We start from the raw sequence: 25,288 nt of genomic DNA on the forward strand, positions 1-25,288 counted from the left end.
ACACACTTACCACCCCCTCGCACAGACACACTTACCACCCCCTCCCACACCCACACATACCACCCCCCCACACAGACACACTTACCACCCCCTCCCACACACACACTTACCACCCACTCCCACACTCACACTTACCACCCCCTCCTACACTCACACTTACCAACCCCTCCCACACTTACCACCCCCTCCCACACACACACTTACCACCCACTCCCACACTCACACTTACCACTCACTCCCACACTCACACTTACCAACCCCTCCCACACACACACTTACCACCCCCTCCCACTCACACACTTACCACCCACTCCCACGCACACACTTACCAGACACTCCCACACACACCGCACGCACACACGTACCACCCCCTCGCACACACGCTTACCACCCCATCCCACACACACAACACAGGCATACATTTACCACCCCCTCCCACAAACACACCACATGCAATCACTTACCAGCCCCTCCCACACACACACTTACCACCCCCTCAACAGACACACTTACCACCCCCTCCTACACATACACTTAACAACCCCTCCCACACACACCACACACACACAAACTTATCACCCCGCCCACATACAAACCACACGCACAGAATTACTACCCCCTCCCACACTCACGCTTACCACCCTCTCACACGCACACTTAGCAGACCCTCCCACACACACATTTACCACCCCCTTGCACACTCACACTTACCACCCCCTCACACACACACTTACCACCCCCTCCCACACACACACTTACCACCCCCCCCCCACACACACACTTACCACCCCCTTCCACACTCACACTTACCACCCCCTCACACACACACTTACCACCCCCTCCCACACACACACTTCCCACCCCCTCCCACACAAACACTTACCACCCCCTCCCATACACACACTTACCACTCCCTCCCACACTCACACCTACCACCCCCTCACACAAACACTTACCACCCCCTCCCACACACACACTTACCACCCCCTCCCACAGAGGCACTTACCACCCGCTCCCACACTCACACTTACCACCACCACCCACACTCACACTTTCCACCCCCTCCCACACACACACTTACCACACCCTCCCACACACACAATAACCACCCCCTCCCACACACACAATAACAACCCCTTCCCACACTCACACCTACCACCCCCTCACACAAACAATTACCACCCCCTCCCACACTCACACTTACCACTCCCTCCCACACTCACACTTACCAATCCCTCCCACACTCACACTTACCAATCCCTCCCACACTCACCCTTACCAATCCCTCCCACACTCACACTTACCACCCCTCCCATGCTCACACTTACCACCCCCTCCCACACTCAAACTTACCACCCCCTCCCACACTCACACTTACCACCCCGTCCCACACTCACACTTACAAATCCCTTCCACACTCACACTTACCACCCCGTCCCACACACACGCACACACACCACACGCACACACTTACCACCCCCGCCCACGCACACACACTTAACACCCCTCCCACAAATACACTTATGACCCCCTCTCACACTCACACTTACCACCCCCTCCCACACACACACTTACCACCCCCTCCCACACAAACACTTACCAGCCCCTCCCACACACAGACCACACGCACACACTTACCACCCCCTCCCACACACACACACTTACCACCTCCTCCCACACACACACACAACATGCACACACTTACCACCCCCTCCCACGCACACACTTACCAGCCCCTCCCACACACACACCACACGCACACACTTACCACCCCCTCCCACACACACACTTACCAGCCCCTCCCACACACACACCACACGCACACTTATCAACCCCTCCCACACACACGCCACACGCACACACTTACCACCCCCTCCCTCAATCTAACATACCAACCCCTCCCACACACACACTTACCACCCCCACCCACACATACACTTACCACCCCCTCACACACACACACACACTTAACTCCCCCTCCCCCACTTTCATTACCACCCCTTCCCACACACACACTTATCACCCCGTCCCCCACTTTCATTACTACCCCTTCCCACACTCACACTTACCACCCCCTCCCACACTCACACTTACCAACCCCTCCCAAACTCACACTCAGCACCCCCTCCCACACTCACACTTACCACCCCCTCCCACACTCACACTTACCACTCCCTCGCAAACACACACTGACCACCCCCTCCCACACTCACACTTACCACCCCCTCCCACACTCACACTTACCACCCCTTCCCACACACACACTTACCACCCCGTCCCACACACACAACTTGCACACACTTACCACCCCCTCCCACACACATACCACATGCACACACTTACCACCCCCTCCCACACACACACTTGCCACCCCCTCCCATGCACACACTTACCAGCCCCTCCCACACACACTTAGCACCCCCTCACACACACACACACCACATGCAGACACTTACCACACCCTCCCACACATACACTTACCACCCCTCCTACACACAACACACGCACACATTTACCACCCCTTCCCACACACACACTTACCAACCCCTCCCACAAACACATCACATGCACACATTTAAAACCCCTCCCACACAAACACTTATAAAAGCCTCCCACACACGCAGACACCTACCAGCCCCTCCCACATACACACCAGACGCACACACTTACCACCCCCTCCCACACACACACCACAAGCACACACTTACCACCCCCTCCCACACACACACAGACACCACACATACACTTACCACCCCCTCGCACACACACCACACAGACACTTACCACCCCCTCGCACACACACGGACACCACACATACACAATTACCACCCCCTCCCACATTCACACATACCACCCCCTCACACACACACACTACACGCACACACTTACCACCCCCTCCCACAGACTCACGCAGACACCACACACACACACTTACAACCCCCTCCCATACACACACACACCACAAACACACACTTACCACCCCCTCCCACAGACTCACGCAGACACCACACACACACACTTACAACCCCCTCCCATACACACACACACCACAAACACACACTTAGCACAGCCTCCCACACACACACAACTTGCACTAACCTACCACCCCCTCCCACACACACACCACATGCACACACTTACCACCCTCTCCTACACATACACTTACCAAACTCTCCCACGCACACATTTACCACCCCCTCCCACAAACACACCAAACGCACTCACTTACCATCCCCTCCCACACACACACTTACCACCCCCGCCCACACACACACCACATGCACACACATACCACCCCCTCCAACAGACACATTTACCACCGCCTCCCACATGCACCACACGCAAACACCTACCAGCCCCTCCCACACACTCACTTACCACCCCCTACCACACAGTCACTTACCACTCCCTCCCAAACACACACCACATGCACACACTTACCACCCCCTCCCACATACACTTACAACTCCCTCCCACACACACACCACACGCACACACTTAGCACCCCCTCACACACACACTTACAACTCCCTCCCACACACACACATACCACTCCCTCACACACACACACCACAAGTACCCATTTACCACCCCCTCCCACACACATACCACACACACACACTTACCACCCCCTCCCACAAGCACACAGACACCCCACGCACACACTGACCACCCCCTCCCAAACACACACCACACACATAAACTTACAACCCCCTCCCACGCTCATACTTACCACCCCCTCCCACACACACACTTATCACCCCCTCCCACACACACACCACATGCACACACATACCACCCCCTCCAACAGACACATTTACCACCGCCTCCCACATGCACCACACGCAAACACCTACCAGCCCCTCCCACACACTCACCTACCACCCCCTACCACACAGTCACTTACCACCCCCTCCCACATACACTTACAACTCCCTCCCACACACACACCACACGCACACACTTAGCACCCCCTCACACACACACTTACAACTCCCTCCCACACACACACCACACGCACACACCTATCACCCCCTCACACACACACTTACAACACCCTCCCACACACACACGCACACACTTACCACCCCCTCCCACACACACTTACAACTCACTCCCACACACATACCACACACACACACTTACCACCCTCTCCCACAAGCACACCACAAGTACCCATTTATCACCCCCTCTCACACACACACTTAACTCACCCTCCACCACACACACTTACCACCCCCTCCCACACATACACATACCACTCCCTCACACACACACACCACAAGTACCCATTTACCACCCCCTCCCACACACTTACCACACACACACACTTACCACCCCCTCCCACAAGCACACAGACACCCCACGCACACACTGACCACCCCCTCCCAAACACACACCACACACATAAACTTACAACCCCCTCCCACGCTCACACTTACCACCCCCTCCCACACTCACACTTACCAACCCCTCCCACACACACTTTTACCACCCCCTCCCACACACACACTTACCAACCCCTCCCACACACACATTTACCACCCCCTCCCACACAAAAACTTACCACCCCCTCCCACAATCACACATACCAAGCCCTCCCACACTCACACTTACCACCCCCTCCCACACACACACTTACCACCCCCTCCCACACACACACTTACCACCTCCTCCCACAATCAAACATACCAACACTTCCCACACACACACTTACCACCCTCTCCCACACACACACTTACCACCCCCTCCCACACACAAACCACACGCACACACTTACCAACCTCACGCTCACACAGTCCACACGCACACACTTACCAGCCCCTCCCACGCACACACCTACCAGCCTCTCCCACACACACATACCACCCCCTCCCACACACACACACTTACCACCCCCTCCCACATACACTTACCACTTCCTCCCACACACACACTTACCACTACCTCCCACAATCAAACAGACCAACTCCTCCCACACACACACTTACCACCCACTCCCACACACAATTACCACCCACTCCCCCACACACACAACACGCACACACTTACCACCCCCTCCCACAAACAATTACCAGCCCCTCCCACACTCACACTTACCACCCCCTCCCACACAAACACTTACCACCCCCTCGCAACGACACACTTACCACCCCCTCCCACACACATACTTACCACCCCCTCCCACACAAACACTTACCACCCCCTCCCACACACACTTACCACCCCCTCCAACACACACACTTACCACAACCTCCCACACACACACTTACCACCCCCTCCCACACACACAGACACCACATGTACACACTTATCAACCCCTCCCACACTCATACATACCACCCCCTCACACACACACCACGCGCATACACTAACTAGCCCTTCCCACACAGACATCATACACACACACTTACCACCCCCTCCCATACACACACACCACACGCACACACTTACCACTGACTCCCACAAACACACTTACCACACACATACAGCTTGCACTAACCTACCACCCCCTCCCACAGACACACCACACGCACACACTTACCAACTTACCGCCTCCTCCCACACACATTTACCACCCCCTCCCACACACACACCACACACACACACTTACCACCCCCTCCCACAGACACATTTACCACCGCCTCCCACAGACACCACACACAGACACCTATCAGCCCCTCCCACACACTCACTTACCACCCCCTACCCCACACACACTTGCCAACCGCTCCCACAGACACACCCTACCCTCAACTGCACACCTCCCTCATTTAGCACACCCCCCAACACTCACACTTACCACCCCCTCCCACACACACACTTAAAACCCCCTCCCACACACACACACAGACACCACACGCACAAACTTACCACACCTTCCCACACACACAAACTTAACACCCCCTCCCACACACAAACTTACCAACCCCTCCCACACTCACACTTACCACCTGCTCCCACAGACACACTTACCACCCACTCCCATACTCACACTTACCACCCCCTCCCACACTCACACTTACCAATCCCTCCCACACTCACACTCACCACCCCATCCCACACACACGCAGACATCACACGCACACACTTACCACCCCCCTCCCACACACACACTTACCACCCCCTCCCACACACATACACTTAACACCCCCTCCCACACACACACTTACTACCCACTCCCACACTCACACTTACAACACCTTCCAACACATGCACAGACACCACAAGCCCACACTTACCACCCCCTCCCACAGACACATCACACGCACGCACTGACCACCGACTCCCACACACACACTTACCACACCCTCCCACACACACACAGACATCACACGCACACACTTACCACTCCCTCCCACACACACACCACAAATACAAACTTACCAACCCCTCCCACACAAACACTTAACACCGCCTCCCACACACACACTAACAACCCCCTCCCACACTTACACTTACCACACCTACCCACACACACGCTTAACCCCCTCTCCCACACGCACACTTACCACCCCCTCCCACATTCACAATTACCACCCCCTCCCACACTCACACTTACCACCCCCTCCCACTCACACAGTTACCACCCCCTCCCACACACACACTTACCACCCTCTCCCACGCACACACTTACCACCCCCTCCCACACACACACCACACACACACACTTACCACCCCCTCCAACACACAAACTTATCACCCACTCCCACACACACACTTACCACCCACTCCCACACACACACTTACCACCCCCTCCCACACACACCACATGCACACACTTACCACCCCCTCCAACATGCACACTTACCACCTCCTCCCACACACACCACATGCACACACTTACCACCCCCTCCAACATACACACTTACCAGAACCTCCCACATACACTTACCACCCCCTCCCACACACACACTTACCAACCCCTCCCACACACATACAACACGCACACACTTACAACCCCCCTCCCACACACAAACTTACCATCCCCTCCCACAAACAATTACCAGCCCCTCCCACACTCACACTTACCACCCCCTCCCACACACACACTTGCCACCCCCTTCCACACAAGCACTTACCATCCCCTCCCACACTCACACTTACAACTCCTTCCGACACACATGCACAGACACCACAAGCCCACACTTACCACCCCCTCCCACACACACACCACACAAACACACTTACCACCCCCTTCCACACATACACTTACCACACCTTCAAACACACATACACAGACACCACACGCACACACTTACCACACCCTCCCACACACACACTTACCACCCCCTCCCACACAAGCACAACTCGCACACACTTACCACACCCTCCCACACACACTTACCACCCCCTCCCACACACACTTACCACCCCCTCCCACACACACACCACACGCACACACTTACCACCCCCTTCCACATACACACAGACACCACACACACACACTTAGCACACCCTCCCACACACATACACAGACACCACACGCACACACTTACCACCGTCTCCCACATGCACACAGACACCACACACACACACTTAGCACACCCTCCCACACACACACTTACCACCCCCTCCCACTCTCACACTTACCACACCCTCCCACACACACAGTTACCACCCACTCCCACACATACACTTACTCCCCTCTCCCACACACTCACTTACCACCCTCTCCCACACACACACTTACCACCCCCTCCCACAAACACACCACACGCACACACTTACCACCCCCTCCAACACACACACTTATCACCCACTCCCACACACACACTTACCACCCCCTCCCACACACACCACATGCACACACTTACCACCCACTCCAACATACACACTTACCACAACCTCCCACACACACTTACCACCCCCTCCCACACACACTTACCACCCCCTCCCACACACACTTACCACCCACTCCCACACACACACAACACGCACACACTTACCAACCCTTCCCACACATACACTTACCACCCCCTCGCAACGACACACTTACCATCCCCTCCCACACACACACTTACCACCCCCTCCCACACACACTTACCACCCCCTCCCACACACACACTTGCCACCCCCTTCCACACAAGCACTTACCATCCCCTCCCCCACTCACACTTACAACACCTTCCGACACACATGCACAGACACCACAAGCCCACACTTACCACCCCCTCCCACACACACACCACACGCACACACTTACCACCCCCTTCCACACATACACTTACCACACCTTCAAACACACATACACAGACACCACACGCACACACTTACCACACCCTCCCACACACGCACAACTTGCACACACTTACCACACCCTCCCACACACACTTACCCCCCTCTCCCACACACACACTTACCACCCTCTCCCACACACACACTTACCACCCTCTCCCACACACACACTTACCACCCCCTCCCACAAACACACCACATGCACACACTTACCACCCCCTCCAACACACACACTTATCACCCACTCCCACACACACACTTACCACCCCCTCCCACACACACCACATGCACACACTTACCACCCACTCCAACATACACACTTACCACAACCTCCCACACACACTTACCACCCCCTCCCACACACACTTACCACCCACTCCAACATACACACTTACCACAACCTCCCACATACACTTACCTCCCCCTCCCACACACACTTACCACCCTCTCCCACACACACACTTACCACCCTCTCCCACACACACACTTACCACCCCCTCCCACAAACACACCACACGCACACACTTACCACCCCCTCCAACACACACACTTATCACCCACTCCCACACACACACTTACCACCCCCTCCCACACACACCACATGCACACACTTACCACCCACTCCAACACACACACTTATCACCCACTCCCACACACACACTTACCACCCCCTCCCACACACACCACATGCACACACTTACCACCCACTCCAACATACACACTTACCACAACCTCCCACACACACTTACCACCCCCTCCCACACACACTTACCACCCACTCCCACACACACACAACACGCACACACTTACCAACCCTTCCCACACATACACTTACCACCCCCTCGCAACGACACACTTACCACCCCCTCCCACACACACACTTACCGCCCCCTCCAACACACACACTTACCACAACCTCCCACACTCACACATACCACCCCCTCCCACACACACACTTAGCACACCCTCCAACACTCACACTTACCACCCCGTCCCACACTCACACTTACCACCCCCTCCCACACACACACTTACCACACCCTCCCACACACACACTTACCACACGCTCTGACACTCACACTTACCACCCCCTCCCACACATACACTTACCAACCCCTCCCTCACACACGCACTTATCACCCCCTCCCACATACAAACCACATGCACACACTTACTAACCCCTCCCACACACACACTTACCACCCCCTCCCACACACATACACTTAACACCCCCTCCCACACTCACACTTACCACCCCCTCGCACAGGCACACTTACTACCCACTCCCACACTCACACTTACCAGCCCCTCCCACGCACACAATTACCACACCCTCCCACACACACCACATGCACACACTTACCACCCCCTTGCAAACACACTTACCACCCCCTCCCACACACACACAACACATGCAAACACTTACCAACCCCTTCCACACACACAACACAGGCACACACTTACCACCCCCTCCCACAGACGTACTTACCACCCCCTCCCACACTCACACTTACCACCACCACCCACACTCACACATTCCACCTGCTCCCACACTCACACTTACCAACGCCTCCCACAAATACACTTACCAGACCCGCCCACAGACACACCACACGCACACACTTACCCCCTCCTCCCACACACACACCACTCACACACATTTACTTACCACCCCCTCCCACATTCACAATTACCACCCCCTCCCACACAAACACAACACGCACACACTTACCAGCCCCTCCAACAGACACCACACACACACACACTTACCACCAACTCGCACAAACACTTACCACCGCCTCCCACACACACACTTACCAACAACTCCCACACACACACCAAAGGCACACATTTACCACACCCTCCCACACACACACTTACCAGCCCCCCCACACACACACACTTATTACCCCCTCCCACATACAAACCACACGCACACAATTACCACCCCTGCCCACACGCACACACTTAACACCCCCTCCCACACACACACTTATCACACCCTCAAAAACATACACCTACCACCCCCTCCCACACACACACTTACCACCACCTCCCACACTCACACTTACCACCGCTTCCCACAAATACACTTACCAGACCCTCCCACAGAAACACTTACCAACACCTTCCACAGACACACTTACCAACCCCTCCCACACACACACCAGATGCACAAACTTACCAAACCCACCCACACACACCAGACACACACACTTACCCCCCCCCACACACACACTTACCACTCCCTATCACACACACACTTACCACCACCTCCCACACTCACACTTACCACCCCCTCCCATACACACACTTACCACCCCCTCCCACACACACACTTACCAACCCCTCGCACAGACACACTTACCACCCCCTCCCACACACACACTTACCACCCCCTCCCACACTCACACTTACCAATCCCTCCCACACTCACACTCACCACCCCATCCCACACACACGCAGACATCACACGCACACACTTACCACCCCCCTCCCACACACACACTTACCACCCCCTCCCACACACATACACTTAACACCCCCTCCCACACACACACTTACTACCCACTCCCACACTCACACTTACAACACCTTCCAACACATGCACAGACACCACAAGCCCACACTTACCACCCCCTCCCACAGACACATCACACGCACGCACTGACCACCGACTCCCACACACACACTTACCACACCCTCCCACACACACACAGACATCACACGCACACACTTACCACTCCCTCCCACACACACACCACAAATACACACTTACCAACCCCTCCCACACAAACACTTAACACCGCCTCCCACACACACACTAACAACCCCCTCCCACACTTACACTTACCACACCCACCCACACACACGCTTAACCCCCTCTCCCACACGCACACTTACCACCCCCTCCCACATTCACAATTACCACCCCCTCCCACACTCACACTTACCACCCCCTCCCACTCACACAGTTACCACCCCCTCCCACACACACACTTACCACCCTCTCCCACGCACACACTTACCACCCCCTCCCACACACACACCACACACACACACTTACCACCCACTCCCACACACACACTTACCACCCCCTCCCACACACACCACATGCACACACTTACCACCCCCTCCAACATGCACACTTACCACAACCTCCCACACACTTACCACTCCCTCCCACACACACACTTACCTACCCCTCCCACACACACAACACACGCACACACTTACCACCCCCTCCCACACACACACCACACATATACACATACCACCCCCTCCAACACACACACTTATCACCCACTCCCACACACACACTTACCACCTCCTCCCACACACACCACATGCACACACTTACCACCCCCTCCAACATACACACTTACCAGAACCTCCCACATACACTTACCACCCCCTCCCACACACACACTTACCAACCCCTCCCACACACATACAACACGCACACACTTACACCCCCCTCCCACACACACACTTACCATCCCCTCCCACAAACAATTACCAGCCCCTCCCACACTCACACTTACCACCCCCTCCCACACACACACTTGCCACCCCCTTCCACACAAGCACTTACCATCCCCTCCCACACTCACACTTACAACTCCTTCCGACACACATGCACAGACACCACAAGCCCACACTTACCACCCACTCCCACACACACACCACACGCACACACTTACCACCCCCTTCCACACATACACTTACCACACCTTCAAACACACATACACAGACACCACACGCACACACTTACCACACCCTCCCACACACACACTTACCACCCCCTCCCACACAAGCACAACTCGCACACACTTACCACACCCTCCCACACACACTTACCACCCCCTCCCACACACACTTACCACCCCCTCCCACACACACACCACACGCACACACTTACCACCCCCTTCCACATACACACAGACACCACACACACACACTTAGCACACCCTCCCACACACATACACAGACACCACACGCACACACTTACCACCGTCTCCCACATGCACACAGACACCACACACACACACTTAGCACACCCTCCCACACACACACTTACCACCCCCTCCCACTCTCACACTTACCACACCCTCCCACACACACAGTTACCACCCACTCCCACACATACACTTACTCCCCTCTCCCACACACTCACTTACCACCCTCTCCCACACACACACTTACCACCCCCTCCCACAAACACACCACACGCACACACATACCACCCCCACCCACACACACACTTATCACCCACTCCCACACACACACTTACCACCCCCTCCCACACACACCACATGCACACACTTACCACCCACTCCAACATACACACTTACCACAACCTCCCACACACACTTACCACCCCCTCCCACACACACTTACCACCCCCTCCCACACACACTTACCACCCACTCCCACACACACACAACACGCACACACTTACCAACCCTTCCCACACATACACTTACCACCCCCTCGCAACGACACACTTACCACCCCCTCCCACACACACACTTACCACCCCCTCCCACACACACTTACCACCCCCTCCCACACACACACTTGCCACCCCCTTCCACACAAGCACTTACCATCCCCTCCCCCACTCACACTTACAACACCTTCCGACACACATGCACAGACACCACAAGCCCACACTTACCACCCCCTCCCACACACACACCACACGCACACACTTACCACCCCCTTCCACACATACACTTACCACACCTTCAAACACACATACACAGACACCACACGCACACACTTACCACACCCTCCCACACACGCACAACTTGCACACACTTACCACACCCTCCCACACACACATACCACCCCCTCCCACACACACTTACCACCCCCTCCCACACACACACCACACGCACACACTTACCACCCCCTTCCACATACACACAGACACCACACACACACACTTAGCACACCCTCCCACGCACATACACAGACACCACACGCACACACTTACCACCATCTCCCACATGCACACAGACACCACACACACACACTTAGCACACCCTCCCACACACACACTTACCACCCCCTCCCACTCTCACACTTACCAAACCCTCCCACACATTCACTTACCCCCCTCTCCCACACACACACTTACCACCCTCTCCCACACACACACTTACCACCCTCTCCCACACACACACTTACCACCCCCTCCCACAAACACACCACACGCACACACTTACCACCCCCTCCAACACACACACTTATCACCCACTCCCACACACACACTTACCACCCCCTCCCACACACACCACATGCACACACTTACCACCCACTCCAACATACACACTTACCACAACCTCCCACACACACTTACCACCCCCTCCCACACACACTTACCACCCACTCCAACATACACACTTACCACAACCTCCCACACACACTTACCACCCCCTCCCACACACACTTACCACCCACTCCAACATACACACTTACCACAACCTCCCACATACACTTACCTCCCCCTCCCACACACACTTACCACCCTCTCCCACACACACACTTACCACCCTCTCCCACACACACACTTACCACCCCCTCCCACAAACACACCACACGCACACACTTACCACCCCCTCCAACACACACACTTATCACCCACTCCCACACACACACTTACCACCCCCTCCCACACACACCACATGCACACACTTACCACCCACTCCAACATACACACTTACCACAACCTCCCACACACACTTACCACCCCCTCCCACACACACTTACCACCCACTCCCACACACACACAACACGCACACACTTACCAACTCTTCCCACACATACACTTACCACCCCCTCGCAACGACACACTTACCACCCCCTTCCACACACACACTTACCGCCCCCTCCAACACACACACTTACCACAACCTCCCACACTCACACATACCACCCCCTCCCACACACACACTTAGCACACCCTCCAACACTCACACTTACCACCCCGTCCCACACTCACACTTACCACCCCCTCCCACACACACACTTACCACACCCTCCCACACACACACCTACCACACGCTCCAACACTCACACTTACCACCCCCTCCCACACATACACTTACCAACCCCTCCCTCACACATGCACTTATCACCCCCTCCCACATACAAACCACACGCACACACTTACTACCCCCTCCCACACACACACTTACCACCCCCTCACACAGGCACACTTACTACCCACTCCCACACTCACACTTACCAGCCCCTCCCACGCACACAATTACCACACCCTCCCACACACACCACATGCACACACTTACCACCCCCTTGCAAACACACTTACCACCCCCTCCCACACACACACAACACATGCAAACACTTACCAACCCCTTCCACACACACAACACAGGCACACATTTACCATCCCCTCCCACACACACACTTACCACCCCCTCCCACAGACGTACTTACCACCCCCTCCCACACGCACACTTACCACCACCACCCACACTCACACATTCCACCTGCTCCCACACTCACACTTACCAACGCCTCCCACAAATACACTTACCAGACCCGCCCACAGACACACCACACGCACACACTTACCCCCTCCTCCCACACACACACCACTCACACACATTTACTTACCACCCCCTCCCACATTCACAATTACCACCCCCTCCCACACAAACACAACACGCACACACTTACCAGCCCCTCCAACAGACACCACACACACACACACTTACCACCAACTCGCACAAACACTTACCACCGCCTCCCACACACACACTTACCAACAACTCCCACACACACACCAAAGGCACACATTTACCACACCCTCCCACACACACACTTACCAGCCCCCCCACACACACACACTTATTACCCCCTCCCACATACAAACCACACGCACACAATTACCACCCCTGCCCACACGCACACACTTAACACCCCCTCCCACACACACATTTATCACACCCTCAAAAACATACACCTACCACCCCCTCCCACACACACACTTACCACCACCTCCCACACTCACACTTACCACCGCTTCCCACAAATACACTTACCAGACCCTCCCACAGAAACACTTACCAACACCTTCCACAGACACACTTACCAACCCCTCCCACACACACACCAGATGCACAAACTTACCAAACCCACCCACACACACCAGACACACACACTTACCCCCCCCCCACACACACACTTACCACTCCCTCCCACACACACTCTTACCACCACCTCCCACACTCACACTTACCACCCCCTCCCATACACACACTTACCACCCCCTCCCACACACACACTTACCACCACCTCCCACACTCACACTTACCACCCCCTCCCACACACACATTTACCACCCCCTCCCACACAAACTCTTACCAACAACTCCAACACACACACCACAGGCACACACTTACCAGCTCCTCCCACGCTCACACTTACCACACCCTCCCACACACACACTTACCACCCCCTTCCACACACACACCACACGCACACACTTACCAGCCCCTCCCACGCTCACACTTACCATCCCCTCCCACACACACACTTACCACCCCCTCCCACACATACTTACCACCCCCAACACACACACACATGCTTATTACCCCCTCCCACATACAAACCACATGCACACACTTACCACCTCCTCCCACACACACACTTACCACCTCCTCCCACACACACACTTACCACCCCCTCCCACACACACACATACCAGACACTCCCACAGACACACTTACCACCCCCTCCCACACACACACTTACCACCCCCTCCCACACATACACTTACCACCCCCTCCCACACACACACTTACCACCCCCTCCCACACACACACTTACCACCTCCTCCCACACACACACTTACCACCCCCTCCCACACATACACATACCAGACACTCCCACAGACACACTTACCAACCCCTCCTACACACACACTTACCACCACTTCCCACACACACACTTACCACCCCCTCACAAACTCACATTGACCATCCCCTCCCACAGTCACAGTTACCACCCCCTCCCACACTCACACTTACCACTCCCTAACAACACACACTTACCCCCCGCTCCCACACACACACTTACCACCCCTTCCCACACACACACTTACAACCTCCTCCCGCACACACAATTATCACCCCCTCCCACACACACACACAACTTGCACACACTTACCACCACCACCCACACTCACACTTACCACCCCATCTGACACACATGCACAGACACCACATGCCCACACTTAGCACCTACTCTCACAACACATCACACGCACACACTTACCAGCCCACCCCACACATACACTTAACACCCCCTCCCACACATACACTTACCACCACCTCACACACACAGACACATACACCACACGCATACACTGACCACCGCCTCCCCCACACACACCACCGCCTCCCAAACTCACACACAGACATCACACGTACACACTTACCACCCCCTCCCACACACACACTTACCACCCCCTCCAACACACACACTTACCACCCCCTCCAACTCTCACACTTACCACCCCACACACAAACCAGATGCACACACTTACCAAACCCACCAACACACACCAGACACACACACTTACCACCCCCTCCCACACACACACTTAACACCCCCTCCCAAACACACACCACACGCACACACTTACCCCCCTCCCATACACACACTTACCACCTCCTCCCAGACATACACTTACCACCACCTCACACACAGACACAGACACCACACGCATACACTTACCACCGCCTCCTGCACACACACCACCGCCTCCCAAACTCACACACAGACATCACACGTACACACTTACCATCCCCTCCCACACACACAGACACCACACACACACTTACCACACCCTCCCACACACACACCACAAATACACACTTAACAAACCCTCCCACACTCACACTTACCACCCCCTCCCACACTCACACTTACCACCCGCTCCCACACTCACACTTACCACACCCTCCCACACAAACACTTACCACCCCCTCCAACAAACACATTTATCACCCACTCCCTCACACACACTTACCACCCCCTCCCACACACACACTTACCACCCCCTCCCACACACACCACATGCACACACTTACCACCCCTTCCAACACACATACTTACCACACCCTCCCACACACACACACAACACGCACACACTTACCACTCCCTCCCACACACACTTACCACCCCCACCCACACATACACTTACCACCCCCTCCCGCACACACTTACCACCCCCACCCACACACACATTTACCACCCCCTCCCACATACACACCACACGCACACACTTACCACCCCCTCCAACACACACACTTACCACCCCCTCCAACACACACACTTACCACCCCCTCCCACACTGACACCACAAACACACACTTACCGTCCACTCCCACACACACACTTAACTCCCCCTCCCCCACACACATTTACCACCCCTTCCCACACACACACTTACCACCCCGTCCCACACTCACACTTACCACCCCCTCACTGAACTCACACTGACTACCCCCTCCCAACACACACTTACCACCCCTTCCCAAGCACACACTTACCAGCCCCTCCCACTCACAAACTTACCACCCCCTCCAATACTCACACTTACCACCCCCTCCCACACGTACACAACTTGCACACACTTACCACCCCCTCCAACACTCACACTTTCCACCCCCTCCCACACACACTTACCACCCCCTCCAACACTCACACTTACCACCCCCTCCCACACACACTTACCACCCCTTCCCACACACACACACCAGATGCACACACTTACCAAACCCACCCACACACACCAGACACACACACTTACCACCCCCTCCCACACACACACTTACCACCCCCTCCCACACACGTGCCACACTCACACACTTACCACCCCCTCCCACAGACACACTTACCACCCCCTCCCAAACACACACCACACGCACACACTTACCATCCCCTCCCACAGACACACTTACCACCCCCTCCCATACACACACCACACGCACAAACTTACTACCCACTCCCACACACACACTTACCACCCCCTCCCACGCACATACTTAAGACCCCCTCCCACACTCACACCACACACACACACTGACCACCCCTCCCACACACACACTTACCACCCCCTCCCACACACACACTTACCACCCCCTCCCACACACACACTTACCACCCCCTCCCACACACACACTTACCACCCCCTCCCACACACACACCACACGCACACACTTACCACCCCTTCCCACACACACACTTACAACCACCTCCCATACACACACTTACCACCCTCTCCCACACTCACACTTACCACCACCTCCCACACTCACACTTACCACCCCTTCTGACACACATGCACAGACACCACACACCCACACTTTCCACCCCCTCTCACACACACATCACACGCACACACTTACCACCACCTCCCATACACACACTTACCACCACCTCACACACACAGACACAGACACCACACGCATACACTTACCACCGCCTCCCCCACACACACCACCGCCTCCCAAACTCACACACAGACATCACACGTACACACTTACCATCCCCTCCCACACACACAGACACCACACACACACTTACCACACCCTCCCACACACACACCACAAATACACACTTAACAAACCCTCCCACACTCACACTTACCACCCCCTCCCACACTCACACTTACCACCCGCTCCCACACTCACACTTACCACACCCTCCCACACACACAGTTACCACCCACTCCCACACACACCACATGCACACACTTACCACCCCCTCCAACACACACACTTACCACCCCCTCCCACACTAACACCACAAACACACACTTACCCCCCACTCCCACACACACACTTAACTCCCCCTCCCGCACACACATTTACCACCCCTTCCCACAAACACACTTACCACCCTGTCCCACACTCACACTTACCACCCCCTCACTAAACTCACACTGACTACCCCCTCCCACACTCACACTTAGCACACCCTCCCAACACACACTCACCCCCCCGCTCCCACACACACACACTTACCACCCCTTCCCAAACACACTCTTACCACCACCTCCCACACACACACAACTTGCACACACTTACCAGCCCCTCCCACTCACAAACTTACCATCCCCTCCAATAGTCACACTTACCACCCCCTCCCACACGTACACAACTTGCACACACTTACCACCCCCTCCAACACTCACACTTACCACCCCTTCCCACACACACACCAGATGCACACACTTACCAAACCCACCCACACACACCAGAGACACACACTTACCACCCCCTCCCACACACACACTTACCACCCCCTCCCAAACACACACCACACGCACACACTTACCACCCCCTCCCACACACACACTTACAACCACCTCCCATACACACACTTACCACCCTCTCCCACACATACACTTACCACCCACACCCACACTCACACTTACCACCACCTCCCACACTCACACTTACCACCCCTTCTGACACACATGCACAGACACCACACACCCACACTTTCCACCCCCTCTCACACACACATCACACGCACACACTTACCACCACCTCCCATACACACACTTACCACCACCTCACACACACAGACACAGACACCACATGCATACACTTACCACCGCCTCCCCCACACACACCACCGCCTCCCAAACTCACACACAGACATCACACGTACACACTTACCATCCCCTCCCACACACACAGACACCACACACACACTTACCACACCCTCCCACACACACACCACAAATACACACTTAACAAACCCTCCCACACTCACACTTACCACCCCCTCCCACACTCACACTTACCACCCGCTCCCACACTCACACTTACCACACCCTCCCACACACACAGTTACCACCCCCTCCCACACACACCACATGCACACACTTACCACCCCCTCCAACACACACACTTACCACCCCCTCCCACACTAACACCACAAACACACACTTACCCCCCACTCCCACACACACACTTAACTCCCCCTCCCGCACACACATTTACCACCCCTTCCCACACACACACTTACCACCCTGTCCCACACTCACACTTACCACCCCCTCACTAAACTCACACTGACTACCCCCTCCCACACTCACACTTACCACCCCCCCCACACTCACACTTAGCACTCCCTCCCAACACACACTTACCCCCCTGCTCCCACACACACACTTACCACCCCTTCCCAAACACACTCTTACCACCACCTCCCACACACACACAACTTGCACACACTTACTAGCCCCTCCCACTCACAAACTTACCACCCCCTCCAATACTCACACTTACCACCCCCTCCCACACGTACACAACTTGCACACACTTACCACCCCCTCCAACACTCACACTTACCACCCCTTCCCACACACACACCAGATGCACACACTTACCAAACCCACCCACACACACCAGAGACACACACTTACCACCCCCTCCCACACACACACTTACCACCCCCTCCCAAACACACACCACACGCACACACTTACCACCCCCTCCCACACACACACTTACCACCCCCTCCCACACACACACCACACGCACACACTTACCATCCCCTCCCACACACACACCACACGCACACACTTACCACCCCCTCCCACACACACACTTACCACCCCCTCCCAAACACACACCACACGCACACACTTACCATCCCCTCCCACAGACACACTTACCACCCCCTCCCATACACACACTTACCACCCCGTCCCACACATACACTTACCACCCCCTCCCACACACACTTACCACCCCCTCCCACACACACACAACTCGCACACACTTACCACCCCCACCCACACACACTTACCACCCCCTCCCACACAAACACTTACCACCCCCTCCAACACACACATTTATCACCCACTCCCTCACACACACTTACCACCCCCTCCCACACACACACTTACCACCCCCTCCCACACACACCACATGCACACACTTACCACCCCCTCCAACACACATACTTACCACACCGTCCCACACACACACACAACACGCACACACTTACCACTCCCTCCCACACACACTTACTACCCCTACCCACACATACACTTACCACCCCTTTCCGCACACACTTACCACCCCCACCCACACACACACTTACCACCCCCTCCCACACACACACCACATGCACACACTTACCACCCCCTCCAACACACACACTTACCACCCCCTCCCACACTAACACCACAAACACACACTTACCCCCAACTCCCACACACTCACTTAACTCCCCTTCCCCCACACACATTTACCACCCCCTCACTGAACTCACACTGACTACCCCCTCCCACACTCACACTTACCACCCCCTCCCACACTCACACTTAGCACTCCCACCCAACACACACTTACCCCCCCCCCGCTCCCACACACACACTTACCACCCCTTCCCAAACACACTCTTACCACCACCTCCCACACACACACAACTTGCACACACTTACCAGCCCCTTCCACTCACAAACTTACCACCCCCTCCAATACTCACACTTACCACCCCCTCCCACACGTACACAACTTGCACACACTTACCACCCCCTCCAACACTCACACTTACCACCCCCTCCCACACACACACTTACCACCCCATCCCACACACACACTTATCACCCCTTCCAACACTCACACTTACCACCCCTTCCCACACACACACCAGATGCACACACTTACCAAACCCACCCACACACACCAGACACACACACTTACCACCCCCTCCCACACACACACTTACCACCCCCTCCCAAACACACACCACACGCACACACTTACCACCCCCTCCCACACACACACTTACCACCCCCTCCCAAACACACACCACACGCACACACTTACCATCCCCTCCCACAGACACACTTACCAAACCCTCCCACACACAACACATGCACAAACTTACCACCCCCTCCCACAAAAACACCAAATGCTCTCACTTACCACCCCCTCCCACACACACACTTACCACCCCGTCCTACACATACACACAACACGCACACACTTAACACCCCCTCCCACACACACACTTACCACCCCGTCCTACACATACACACAACACACACACACTTACCACCCCCTCCCACACACACACTTACCACCCCGTCCTACACATACACACAACACGCACACACTTAACACTCCCTCCCACACACACTTACCACACCCACCCACACATACACTTACCACCCCCTCCCACACACACTTACCACCCCCTCCCACACACACCACATGCACACACTTACCACCCCTTCCAACACACATACTTACCACACCCTCCCACACACACACATAACACGCACACACTTACCACTCCCTCCCACACACACTTACCACCCCCACCCACATATACACTTATCACCCCCTCCCGCACACACTTACCACCCCCACCCACACATACACTTACCACCCCCTCCCGCACACACTTACCACCCCCTCCCACACACACATTTACCACCCCCTCCCACACATGCACTTACCACCCCCTCCCGCACACACTTACCAACCCCACCCACACATACACTTACCACTCCCTCCCGCACACACTTACCACCCCAACCCACACTCACACTTACCACCCCCTCCCAACACACTCATACCCCCTGCTCCCACACACACACTTACCACCTCCTCCCACACACACACTTACCAACCCCTCCCACACTCACACTTACCACCCCTCCCACACATACATTTACCACCCCCTCCCATACACACACTTACCACCCCGTCCCACACATACACTTACCACCCCCTCCCACACACACTTACCACCCCCTCCCACACACACACAACTCGCACACACTTACCACCCCCACCCACACACACTTACCACCCCCTCCCACACAAACACTTACCACCCCCTCCAACACACACATTTATCACCCACTCCCTCACACACACTTACCACCCCCTCCCACACACACACTTACCACCCCCTCCCACACACACCACATGAACACACTTACCACCCCCTCCAACACACATACTTACCACACCGTCCCACACACACACACAACACGCACACACTTACCACTCCCTCCCACACACACTTACTACCCCTACCCACACATACACTTACCACCCCCTTCCGCACACACTTACCACCCCCACCCACACACACACTTACCACCCCCTCCCACACACACACCACATGCACACACTTACCACCCCCCCCAACACACACACTTACCACCCCCTCCCACACTAACACCACAAACACACACTTACCCCCCACTCCCACACACTCACTTAACTCCCCTTCCCCCACACACATTTACCACCCCCTCACTAAACTCACACTGACTACCCCCTCCCACACTCACACTTACCACTCCCTCCCACACTCACACTTAGCACTCCCTCCCAACACACACTTACCCCCCCCGCTCCCACACACACACTTACCACCCCTTCCCAAACACACTCTTACCACCACCTCCCACACACACACAACTTGCACACACTTACCAGCCCCTTCCACTCACAAACTTACCACCCCCTCCAATACTCACACTTACCACCCCCTCCCACACGTACACAACTTGCACACACTTACCACCCCTTCCAACACTCACACTTACCACCCCTTCCCACACACACACCAGATGCACACACTTACCAAACCCACCCACACACACCAGACACACACACTTACCACCCCCTCCCACACACACACTTACCACCCCCTCCCACACACACACTTACCACCCCCTCCCAAACACACACCACACGCACACACTTACCACCCCCTCCCACACACACACTTACCACCCCCTCCCAAACACACACCACACGCACACACTTACCATCCACTCCCACAGACACACTTACCAAACCCTCCCACACACAACACATGCACAAACTTACCACCCCCTCCCACAAAAACACCAAATGCTCTCACTTACCACCCCCTCCCACACACACACTTACCACCCCGTCCTAAACATACACACAACACACACACACTTAACACTCCCTCCCACACACACTTACCACACCCACCCACACATACACTTACCACCCCCTCCCACACACACTTACCACCCCCTCCCACACACACCACATGCACACACTTACCACCCCTTCCAACACACATACTTACCACACCCTCCCACACACACACATAACACGCACACACTTACCACTCCCTCCCACACACACTTACCACCCCCACCCACATATACACTTATCACCCCCTCCCGCACACACTTACCACCCCCACCCACACATACACTTACCACCCCCTCCCGCACACACTTACCACCCCCTCCCACACACACATTTACCACCCCCTCCCACACATGCACTTACCACCCCCTCCCGCACACACTTACCAACCCCACCCACACATACACTTACCACTCCCTCCCGCACACACTTACCACCCCAACCCACACTCACACTTACCATCCCCTCCCAACACACTCATACCCCCTGCTCCCACACACACACTTACCACCTCCTCCCACACACACACTTACCAACCCCTCCCACACTCACACTTACCACCCCTCCCACACATACATTTACCACCCACTCCCACACTCACACTTACCAATCCCTTCCACACAAACACTTGACACCACATCCCACACTCACACTCACATCCCACTCCCACACAAACACTCACCATTCTCTCCCACACTCACACTTACCACCCCTTCCGACACACATGCATAGACACCACACGCCCACACTTACCACCCCCTCTCACACACACATCACACGCACTCACTTACCACCACCTCCCATACACACACTTACCACCACCTCCCACACATACACTTACCACCCACTCCCACACTCACACTTACCACTCCCTTCCACACTCACACTTACCAACCCCTCCCACACACACACTTACCACCCCCTCCCACACACACACTTACCACCCCCTCCCACACACACACATACCACCCCCTCCCACACACACACTTACCACCCCTTCCCACACTCACACTTACCACCATCTCCCAAACTCACACTGACCACCCCCGCCC

Source organism: Carcharodon carcharias, chromosome 22 (assembly GCF_017639515.1).
Source record: "Carcharodon carcharias isolate sCarCar2 chromosome 22, sCarCar2.pri, whole genome shotgun sequence".
Classification (NCBI taxonomy): domain Eukaryota; kingdom Metazoa; phylum Chordata; class Chondrichthyes; order Lamniformes; family Lamnidae; genus Carcharodon; species Carcharodon carcharias.